The sequence below is a fragment of the Theropithecus gelada genome, chromosome 7a, assembly GCF_003255815.1.
Source record: "Theropithecus gelada isolate Dixy chromosome 7a, Tgel_1.0, whole genome shotgun sequence".
In the NCBI taxonomy this organism is placed as follows: Eukaryota; Metazoa; Chordata; class Mammalia; order Primates; family Cercopithecidae; genus Theropithecus; species Theropithecus gelada.
This window is the reverse complement of record NC_037674.1, coordinates 39,935,674-39,945,871: the sequence shown is the minus strand read 5'-3', so window position 1 is coordinate 39,945,871 and position 10,198 is coordinate 39,935,674. Positions and strand designations below refer to the sequence as shown.

General features: G+C 41.4%; 1 protein-coding gene and 1 pseudogene across 1 annotated transcript in view; one reads left to right on the top strand and one right to left on the bottom strand.

Moving 5' to 3' along the window:
- ZNF609 (zinc finger protein 609) overlaps positions 1-10,198 on the bottom strand; it is a 237,652-nt gene that overhangs the window by 163,766 nt on the left and 63,688 nt on the right. The gene's annotated exons all lie outside the window — the stretch shown is intronic.
- On the top strand, positions 2,734-3,913 carry LOC112627921 (annotated as a pseudogene).

Genomic DNA, 10,198 nt, shown 5'->3' with positions numbered 1-10,198 from the left:
GTTTTTTGTATTTCTTAATAGAGACGGGGTTTCACCGTGTTAGCCAGGATGGTCTCGATCTCCTGACCTCGTGATCCGCCCGTCTCGGCCTCCCAAAGTGCTGGGATTACAGGCTTGAGCCACCGCGCCCGGCCGGACAAGTTTCAAAGAATTATTTTGGCTGCTGTGCTAAGAAGAGACTATATGGAAGCAAGGGACATAAGTAAGAAAGAGAGAGGATGGAATTTCTCAAAATGTCAGAGTTGACAATGGTGTTGGAAGTAATTTTTTCCCAAGTCTTTCCCCACAACATTGAATTTTCCAAGGTCATGTGTTAAAGTCTGAAATAAGCCTAGGAACAATGGCTCACATGTGTAATCCCAGCACTTTGGGAGGCTGAGGTGGGAAGCTCTTGAGCTCAGGAGTTTAAGATCAGCCTGGGCAACACAGGGAGACCCTGTCTCTACAAAAAAATAGAAAAAATTAGCTGGACATGGTAGCTCACATCTGTAGTCCCAGTTACTTGGGAGGCTGAGGTAGAAGGATCACTTGAACCCGGGGGGCAGAGGTTGCGGTGAGTCATGATTGTCGCGACTGAACTGCAGCCTGGGTGACAGAGCAAGACTGTCTCAAATAATAATAATAATAATAATAATAATAATAACAATAATAATGATGATGATGATGTCTGGAATAATCCACTTTGCATTTGTGTAGCCTTTTCAGTGTTTTTACGTTTATCATCTCATCTTGTATTCAGCAATTCTCTGGGCAGTTCATAGGGCAGCTGATAACTGACATTCATTTGGCCAAAATAGCTGGCCAAAATTAGGGATCAGGTCTAGAATATCCTCTCTCAGTACTTAATATAAAGCTATTGACTACATAGGGAGTGAATGTGCCATCATGCCCATAATATCACAAACTGCTAAATAACCTAAGTAATTCAAGTAATGGAAATAACTCATTTCTGCTGATCTAATTCCATGGTCCCACAGGAAAGCCATAGCTATTAAACGCAGTATATGTATGTTAAGTGGAATGATATACATTACAAATTAGGAAAAAGACTAATTCTGAGGCAAATAGGAAAGAGTGATTTTGGGCCGGGCGTGGTAGCTCACGCCTGTAATCCCAGCACTTTGGGAGGCCGAGGTGGGTGGATCACAAGGTCAGGAGATCGAGACTGTCCTGGCTAACATGGTGAAACCCCGTCTCTACTAAAAATACAAAAAAAATTAGCCGGGCGTGGTGGTGACGGGCGCCTGTAGTCCCAGCTACTCAGGAGGCTGTGGCAGGAGAATGGCGTGAACCCAGGAGTCGGAGCTTGCAGTGAGCTGAGATCCAGCCACTGCACTACAGCCTGGGCGAAAGAGCGAGACTCTGTTTCAAAAAAAAAAAAAAAAGAGTGATTTTGTTCCACATGATATTGTGAGCTCAGGTCTCTTTTTCCCCTCTTCTTTCATTCCTAGCAAAGTCTCATCCTGCAAGGTCTTTCTCAGATTTGAAAGCAGCTGATAAACAACTGATTCCCATAAAATGACTGTTGATAATAGCTCAAAGTATTACTTCTCTCTAGGGGTATGTGTACTTTAATAGAAAACTCAAAACCTTCAATTCCAAAGGAATTGCAGTCAAGTTAGCAGGGAATATTATACTAAAGAAGACCTCTTGGCACTTACTCAAATCCCATTAAATAAATTCAAACTCAGCAACTGTTTATTGTTATCTATCATACTATCAGTCACAAAGATAAGACATAGTTCTTGCCCTTAAGATGCTAAGAATGGAAGAAGACCACACAGAAAATACTAGCTTTTGTTTACTGAATACCTACTAAATATTAGGCATTGAGCTAACTACTTTCCATGGGCAGTAAGTATCAAGTATTATACTTAGCACAGTGATTAGCAAATAATTTATGTTCAATATATTGTAGCCATGATAGTATAATTATAACCTTTGTAATTGCATTTAATCTTCACTTCTGCTCTATAAAGTAGTTATCAGTGTTACTTTACAGATAAAAGGAAACTGAGGCCCAGAGGCTAGGTAATATGCTCAAGGCCATACAGCTATTAGGAGCCAGGATTCAGGCCCCGCACCATGGCTCATGCCTATAATCCCAGCACTTTGAGAGGCAAGCGACTTGAGGTCAGGAGTTTGAGACCAGCCTGGCCAACATGATGAAACCCCATCTCTATCAAAAAATTCAATAATTAGCCAGGCACGGCGACATGCACCTGTAGTCCCAGCTACTCGGGAGGCTGAGGTGGGAGAACCACTTGAACCTGGGAGGCAGAGGTTGCAGTGAGCTGAGATCACACCACTGCAGTCCAGACAGGGTGACAGAGTGTAAAAAAAAAAAAAAAAAAAAACAACCAAGGCCAGGTGGCTCACACCTGTAATCCTGACACTTTGGGAGGCCGAGGAGGGCAGATCACCTGAGGTCAGGAGTTCAAGTCCAGCCTGACCAACATGGAAAAACCCTGTCTCTACTAAAAATACAAAATTATCCAGGGGTGGTGGCACATGTCTGTAATCCCAGCTACGCAGGAGGCTGAGGCAGGAGAATCACTCGAACCCAGGAGGCAGAGGTTGTGGTGAGCTGAGATTATGCCATTGCACTCCAGCCTGGGTAACAAGCGAAACTCCATCTCAAAAAAGTCTCTGCTCCTCCTGTTCGGCAGACAGCCGCATATTCTCTTGCATTGGCAGCGCATCCCTGTGACACCATGGGGAAGGTAGGTCGGAGTCAACGGATTTGGTTGTACTGGGTGCCTGCCTGGTGCACCAGGACTGCTTGTAAGTCTGGTAAAGTGGATATTGTTGCCATCAATGACCCCTTCATTGACCTCAACTACATGGTCTACATATTCCTGTATGATTGTACACATGGCAAATTCCATGGCACTGTCAAGGCTGAGAACGGGACTCTTGTCATCAATAGAAATCCCATCATCTTCCAGGAGTGAGATCCCTCCAAAATCACATGGGGCAATGCTGGTGCTGAGTACATCGTGGAGTCCACTGGTGTCTTCACCAGCATGGAGAAGGCTGGGGCTCACTTGCAGCGGGGAGCCAAAAGGGTCAACATCTCTGTCCCCTCTGTTGACGCCCCCATGTTTGTGATGTGCACAAACCATGACAAGTATGACAACAGCCTCAAGATCGTCAGCAATGCCTCCTGCATCACCAACTGCTTAGCGCCCCTGGCCAAGGTCATCCATAACAACTTTGGTATCATAGAAGGATTCATGACCACAGTCCATGCCATCACTGCCACCCAGAAGACTGTAAATGGCCCCTCTGGGAAACTGTCGCGTGATGGCTGCAGGGCTCTCCAGGACATCATCCCTGTCTCTACTGGCACTGCCAAGGTTGTGGGTAAGGTCATCCCTGAGGTGAACGGGAAGCTCACTGGCATGGCCTTCCATGTCCCCATTGCCAATGTGTCAGTGGTGGACCTGACCTGTTGTCTGGAAAAACCTGCCAATATGATGACATCAAGAAGGTGGTGAAGTAGGCATCAGAGGGCCCCCTCAAGGGCATCCTGGGCTACACTGAGCACCAGGTGGTCTCCTCCAACTTCAACAGCGACACCCACTCTTCTACCTTTGATGCTGGGGCTGCCATTGCCCTCAACGACCGCTCTGTCAAGCTAATTTCCTGGTATGACAATGAATTTGGCTATAGCAACAGGGTGGTGCACCTCATGGCCCACATTGCCTCCAAGGAGTAAGAACCCTGGGCCACCAGCCCAGCGAGAGCACGAGAGGAAGAGAGAGGCACTCACTGCTGGGGAGTCCCTGCCGCAATCAGTCCCCTACCAGACTGAATCTCCCCTCCTCACAGTTTCCATGCAGACCCCTTGGAGAGGGAGGGGCCTAGGGAGCCCTACCTTGTCATGTACCATCAATAAAGTCCCCTGTGCTCAGCAAAAAAAAACCAAAAAACAAACAACAAAACAAGAAACAAAACAATAAAAAACCCCACAAAAAATTAAAAATAGTAATAATAAAAATTGTTTTAAAAACCCCCACCAATAAAAAGAGCCAGGATTCTGGATCACGAGGTCAGGAGTTCAAGACCAGCCTGGCTAATATGGTGAAACCCCGTCTCTACTAAAAAATTCAAAAATTAGCCGGGTGCGGTGGCAAGCACCTGTAGTCCCGGCTACTCGGGAAGCTGAGGCAGCAGAATCGCTTGAACCCAGGAGGCGGAGTCGCAGTGAGCCAAGATCACGCCATCGCACTCCAGCCTGGGCAACAGAGTGAGATAGGAGCCTCACTCTGTGGAGCCAGGATTCAAACTCAGGCCTGTATAATTCTATAATTTGTGCTATTAACCCCTATATAATATTCAATATTTCTATAAAATTAATAGGTGTTTAATTTCATTTGGAAGTCTAAGGAACTGGCTAACAAGAATATGCTGTAAAGAGAAAGTGATATTTAAGTTGGATCCTGAATGACATGTGGGAAAGAAAGGGGGTAAGAGTAGAGTTTGGTCCACGTTAAAAATGATGAGGGTCTCAACAAAGGAAGTGGCAACAAGTATAAAGAGGGGAAGTTACAAGAGACAAGCAGGAGACAATCTCTTAAAGAACCTTTGTGATGTACTAGATGTGAGCAGTGAGGGAAAGGTATCAAGGATGACTCACAAGTTTCTAGTTTGGGTGACTGGGTAGAAGTATTCCCACTACTAAAATTGAGAAAGTACTAGAGAAAGGAATGGAGACAGGAGGACTTTAGGGACAAATTATGACTTTTCTTTGAACTTTGTGAATTTGAAGTACATTTGGGACAAGTAAGCAAGGAAATCTGTTAGGCAACTGGAAATCATGGTCAAATTTAGGAAAGATGTCAGGGCAGGGAATGGATATTTGGGAGTCACTGCTATACCTACAGTAGTTTGAAATCATAATTGTGTAAGAGACTGACACATAGGTAGTACTCATGCTATCTTACGTGTACGGCTGGTCTTAACACTGAGAATATACTGAACTCTGAAAATAAGCAGGGCTGTAACATGTCCCCACAAATCAACATATGCCCAACACCTCCATCTTTACAGAAAAAAAAGAAAAGAAAAGTGTTGGGAATGGAGTGTAACTGATATCTGAGGACGACGACTCAGACAGCCGTTAGTCTTTTAACCCTGCATCCTCAAAATACCTGGTAAACTAGATGATCAATAAATATGTGATGAACAGAAAGCATGAATGAAGGAAGCACAAAGAATTAAACAGAATTTCCAATGTTACTCAGCTTAAGTAGGGGAATGGACACTAGAAGCTAGGTGCTCTCAATCTTGTGTGCTTTACATTCCAGAGGTTTCTCTAAGCCTCCTTCCTCACTTATCCCTCAATAATTAACTTGTTCTGAAAAATATCAACATACTTTAAAATCTCAAACTACAGTATAAATGTTCAAAATCTCATATTGGGCTGGGTATGGTGCCTTATGCCTATAATCCCAGCACTTTGGGATTGCCGAGGTGGAAAGATCATTTGAGCCCAAGAGTTTGAGACTAGACTGGCAACATAGTGAAACCCTGTGTCTACAAAAACAAAACAAAACAAAAATAGCCACATGTGGTGGCATGTGTCTGTAGTCCCAGCTACTTGCAAGGCTGAGGTAGGAGGATTGCTTGAGCCTGGGAGGTCAAGGCTGCAGTGGACTGTGATTATGCCATTGCAGTAAGCTGTGAATGACAGGGCAAGACCCCATCTCTAAGAAAAAAAAAATCCCATATTGATAAAAGTCATCTATAAAAAAGTCCACAGTTAATTAACATCATATTTAATAATTAAGACTGAAAGTTACTCCTTAAAATCAGTGAAGAAGTTAAGGATATCTGCTCTTGCCACTTCTATTCAACATTGTACTGGAGGTTATAGTTAGAAAAATTAGGCAAGAAATAAAGAAAAAAGACATCGAGATTGTAAGTAAGAAGTAAAATGATTTCAATTTGCAGATAACATGATCTCATACATAGAAAATCCTAAGGAATGCACAAAAATCATATCAGAGTCAACAAATGAATTCCACAAGGTTGTAAGATACAAGATCAGTATAGACAAAACAATAGTATTTCTGTACTCTAGCAATGAATAATCCAAATATGAAATCGAGAAAACAATTCAATTTACAATAACAACTAAAAAAATAAAATCCTGAGGAATAAATTTAACAAAAGAAGTGCAAGATTTTGGTATACAACTCCTAAATTTGACTGGCTTTAAAAAAAAAAAAAGAAAAGAAAAAGCAGGGTTGAGCACGGTAGCTCATGCTTGTAATCCCTGCACTTTGGGAGGCCAAGGCAGGCGGATCACTTGAGGCCAGGAGTTCGAAACCAGCCTGGCCAACATGGTGAAACCCGATCTCTACTAAAAATACAAAAAATTAGCTGGGCGTAGTGGCACGCACCTGTAGTCCCAGTTATTCGGGAGGCTGAAACAGGAGAATTGCTTGAAACTGGTGGGTGGAGGTTGCAGTGATCCAAGCCAAGATTGTGCCACTGTACCCCTGCCTGGGGGACAGAGTAAGACTCTGTCTCAAAACAAAAACAAAACAAAAAAAAAAAAGTGCAAGATTTATACACTGAAACTACAAAACATCATTGATGGAAATTAAAGAAGTTCTAAAAAAATTGAAAGACATCTCATGTTCATGGATTGGAAGATTTTATATTGTTAAGATTGCAGAACTCTCCAAACTGACAGATTCAATGCAATCTCCATCAAAATTTTAGCCTGCTTCTTGCAGAAATTGACAAGCTGATCCTAAAATTCATATGGAAATGCAAAGGACTCAGAATAGCCAAAACAATCTCAAAAAGAAGAATAAAGCTGAAAGACTCACAATTCTCAACACTTACTACAAAGATGAGTAACCAAGATTATAATACTGCCATAAGGATAGACATGTTGATCAATGGAACAAAACTAAGAGTCTAGACAAAAGCCCATACATTTATGGTCAATTAACTTTCAATAAGGATGTCAAGAAAATCCAATGCAGGGTAAGAATAGTCTTTTCAATAACTGGTGCTAGGAAAACTGCATATCTACATGTAAAAGAATGAAGCTGGATCCCTACTTCACACCATATAGAAAAAATAACTCAAAATGGATCAAAGACCTAAATGTAAGAGCTATAACCATAAAAATCTTAGAAGACACTAATATCCAGAATATATTCTTACAAAGACAACCTAATTAAAATATCGACAAAGAATCAGGTATCTTCGAAGGAGATATACAAGCACATAAGCACATGAAAAGATGCTCTGAATCATTAGTTATTAAAGAAATGTAAGTCAAAACCACAATGAGATACCACTTTACACCCACCAGGATGGCTATTAAACAAATGAACAGTAACAAGTATTGTTGAGAGTATGGGGAAATTGGAATCCTTGTACATTGCTAGTGGGAATGTAAAATGGCACAGCCATTTACATTCTGGCAAAGTTTGCCAGCTCTAAACAAAGTTAAACAGAGTTACCATATAACCCAGCAATTCTATCCCTAGGTATATAATGAAAAAAACTGAAGACATACGTCCACACAAAAACTTGCATATGAATGTTCATAGCAGCATTATCCATAACAGTCAAAATAAGGAAAAAAACCAAATATCCATCACCTGATGGATAAACAAATGTGGTATATCTACATAATGGAATATTATTCAACCATAAAGAGGAATGGAGTACTGCTGATACATGCTACAAAATGGATTATGCTAAGTGAAAGGAGTGAGACACAAAAGGCCCCCTTTTTTTTTTTTGAGATGGAGTCTCGCTCTGTCGCCCAGTCTGGAGTGCAACGACGCAATCTTGCCTCATTGCAACCTCCACCTCCCGGGTTCAAGCAATTCTCCTGCCTCAGCCTCCCAAGTAGCTGGGACTATAGGCAAGTGTCACCATGCCCGGCTAATTTTTGTATTTTTAGTAGAGACAGGATTTCACTATGTTGGTCAGGCTGGTCTCGAACTCCTGACTTCATGATCTGCCCGCCTCAGCCTCCCAAAGTGCTGGGATTACAGGCGTGAGCCATTGTGCCCAGCCAAAGGCCACAGATTATGAGACTCCATTTACATGAAATTTCTAGAGAGACAGAAGTAGACTGCCAGGGGCTGAGGAAAATGAAGAATGAGGGTGACTGCTGATGGGTACAGGATTTCTTTTTGAGGAAATAAAAATATTCTGGAATGCGTGATGTGATGGTTACACAGTTTGTGAATATAGTGTAAACCACTGAATTGTATACTGAAAAAAAAAAAAAGAAAATATGATTTCTCAATTTTTTAAAAAAACTGTATGAGGGAAAAACAAAAACAAAAAAAACACCATATAACCTGTCTAGCTAACCTCTCACAAAAAATTTTCCAGTTATCAGTTGTTAAATGGGTTCTGGAAACACTACTTTTTAAAATAATAACTAGGAAAAGGCAAGAACATTAAAGCCATCTGATAAACATGCAAAAAACTGAAATTCTACCCACGCTTAGGCCATCAGCCATCATTTCTCAATCTTCCATTCACATGAAATTTAAGTTTATAACATAGAAGATTTTCTTTTCTTTTTTTTTTTTTTGAGATGGAGTCTCGCTCTGTTGCCCAGGCTGGAGTGCAATGGCGTGATCTCTGCTCACTTCAATCTCTGTCTCCCAGGTTCAAGCGATCCTCTCACCTCAGTCTCCCAAGTAGCTGGGATTACAAGTGTGCATCACCATAACTGGCTAATTTTATATTTTTAGAGACAGGGTTTCACCATGTTGGCCAGGCTGGTTTCAAACTCCTCACCTTAAGTGATCCTCCTGCCTCAGCCTCCCAAAGTGCTGGGATTACAGATTTGAGCCACTGTGCCCAGCCTATAATATAGAAGATTTTCAAAGATTTTCCCAGATTTCCTGAAATTCTTATGTCAGGCTCTTGGTAAAAGCCTACTATTAGGCAGTCAATCCTGATCTGATTTCTTCAAACCAAAGTGCTGACACCAGTTCCAAAGAGTAGTCTCAGAGCTGCTAGCATAATTACTTTAATTGGAAGCTCTTTCTCTCCAGTTATGCAAGGAGTGTTTGGCTTTTTATAACTTATCTCAAACCAATTTTTCAGGTAAGTTTTGAGCAGATCAACATTAAGTCTTTAAAAATTGTAAAACTACTCTCCCCCTACATACTCACCACCATCAGTTTAAAAAAACCAAACACCCAGACTTCTGAAGACAATCACAAATGAAGATAAAAAATTGGTTTGAGATAAGTTATAAAAAGCTAAACACAGAAGAAAATAAAATCTATAATTCGTCATAGTATAGAATGTATACTTTTAGAGAATATAAATTAAAATATACCCTGCTAACATTTCTCCCCAATTCTGTCCTGTCAAAAGATCATTAAGGGTATGGTATGTTAAAGAAGATTTCTTTTGGAAATGCCTATACCTGATACTGTAAATGTCAAAGAGTACTCTTAGACAATAGGCCGAAAGTACTGTATTCCTGCCTCATTTTAACATTTAAAAGGAACAATAAATAAATCCAAAATACATTTCTCTATTGCACCAAAATTTCCTTTTTTTTTTTTAAACCACAAATGTATTAAAAGTTAAATCTAAACATCTATGTAAACATCGAATAGACAAAAGGTCTAGGCTGTTCAACATAGAAATCCATATAGAAAATTACACAGAAAAAAGATGGGTTTGTTTTTGTGCAACTTCCTTAACTAAAATGTTACTCCAGCAGAGGAAAAGAAAACATGAAAGATAGTCCTTTTCTTTTTATACAACTAGAAATCTCATAAGCTTATGTATTGAGCAAGCTTATCAACAAAAGCAAATTATGTTAACTGACATCACAAACACCTCTTTCCAAAGAGAAGAAAGCAGGTCAACATTAAGTCTTTAAAAATTGTAGGCCGGGCGCGGTGGCTCAAGCCTGTAATCCCAGCACTTTGGGAGGCCGAGATGGGCGGATCACGAGGTCAGGAGATCGAGACCATCCTGGCTAACATGGTGAAACCCCGTCTCTACTAAGAAATACAAAAAATAGCCGGGCGAGGTGGCGGGCGCCTGTAGTCCCAGCTACTCGGGAGGCTGAGGCCGGAGAATGGCGTGAACCCGGGAGGCGGAGCTTGCAGTGAGCTGAGATCCGGCCACTGCACTTCAGCCTGGGCTACAGAGCGAGACTCCGTCTCAAAAAAAAAAA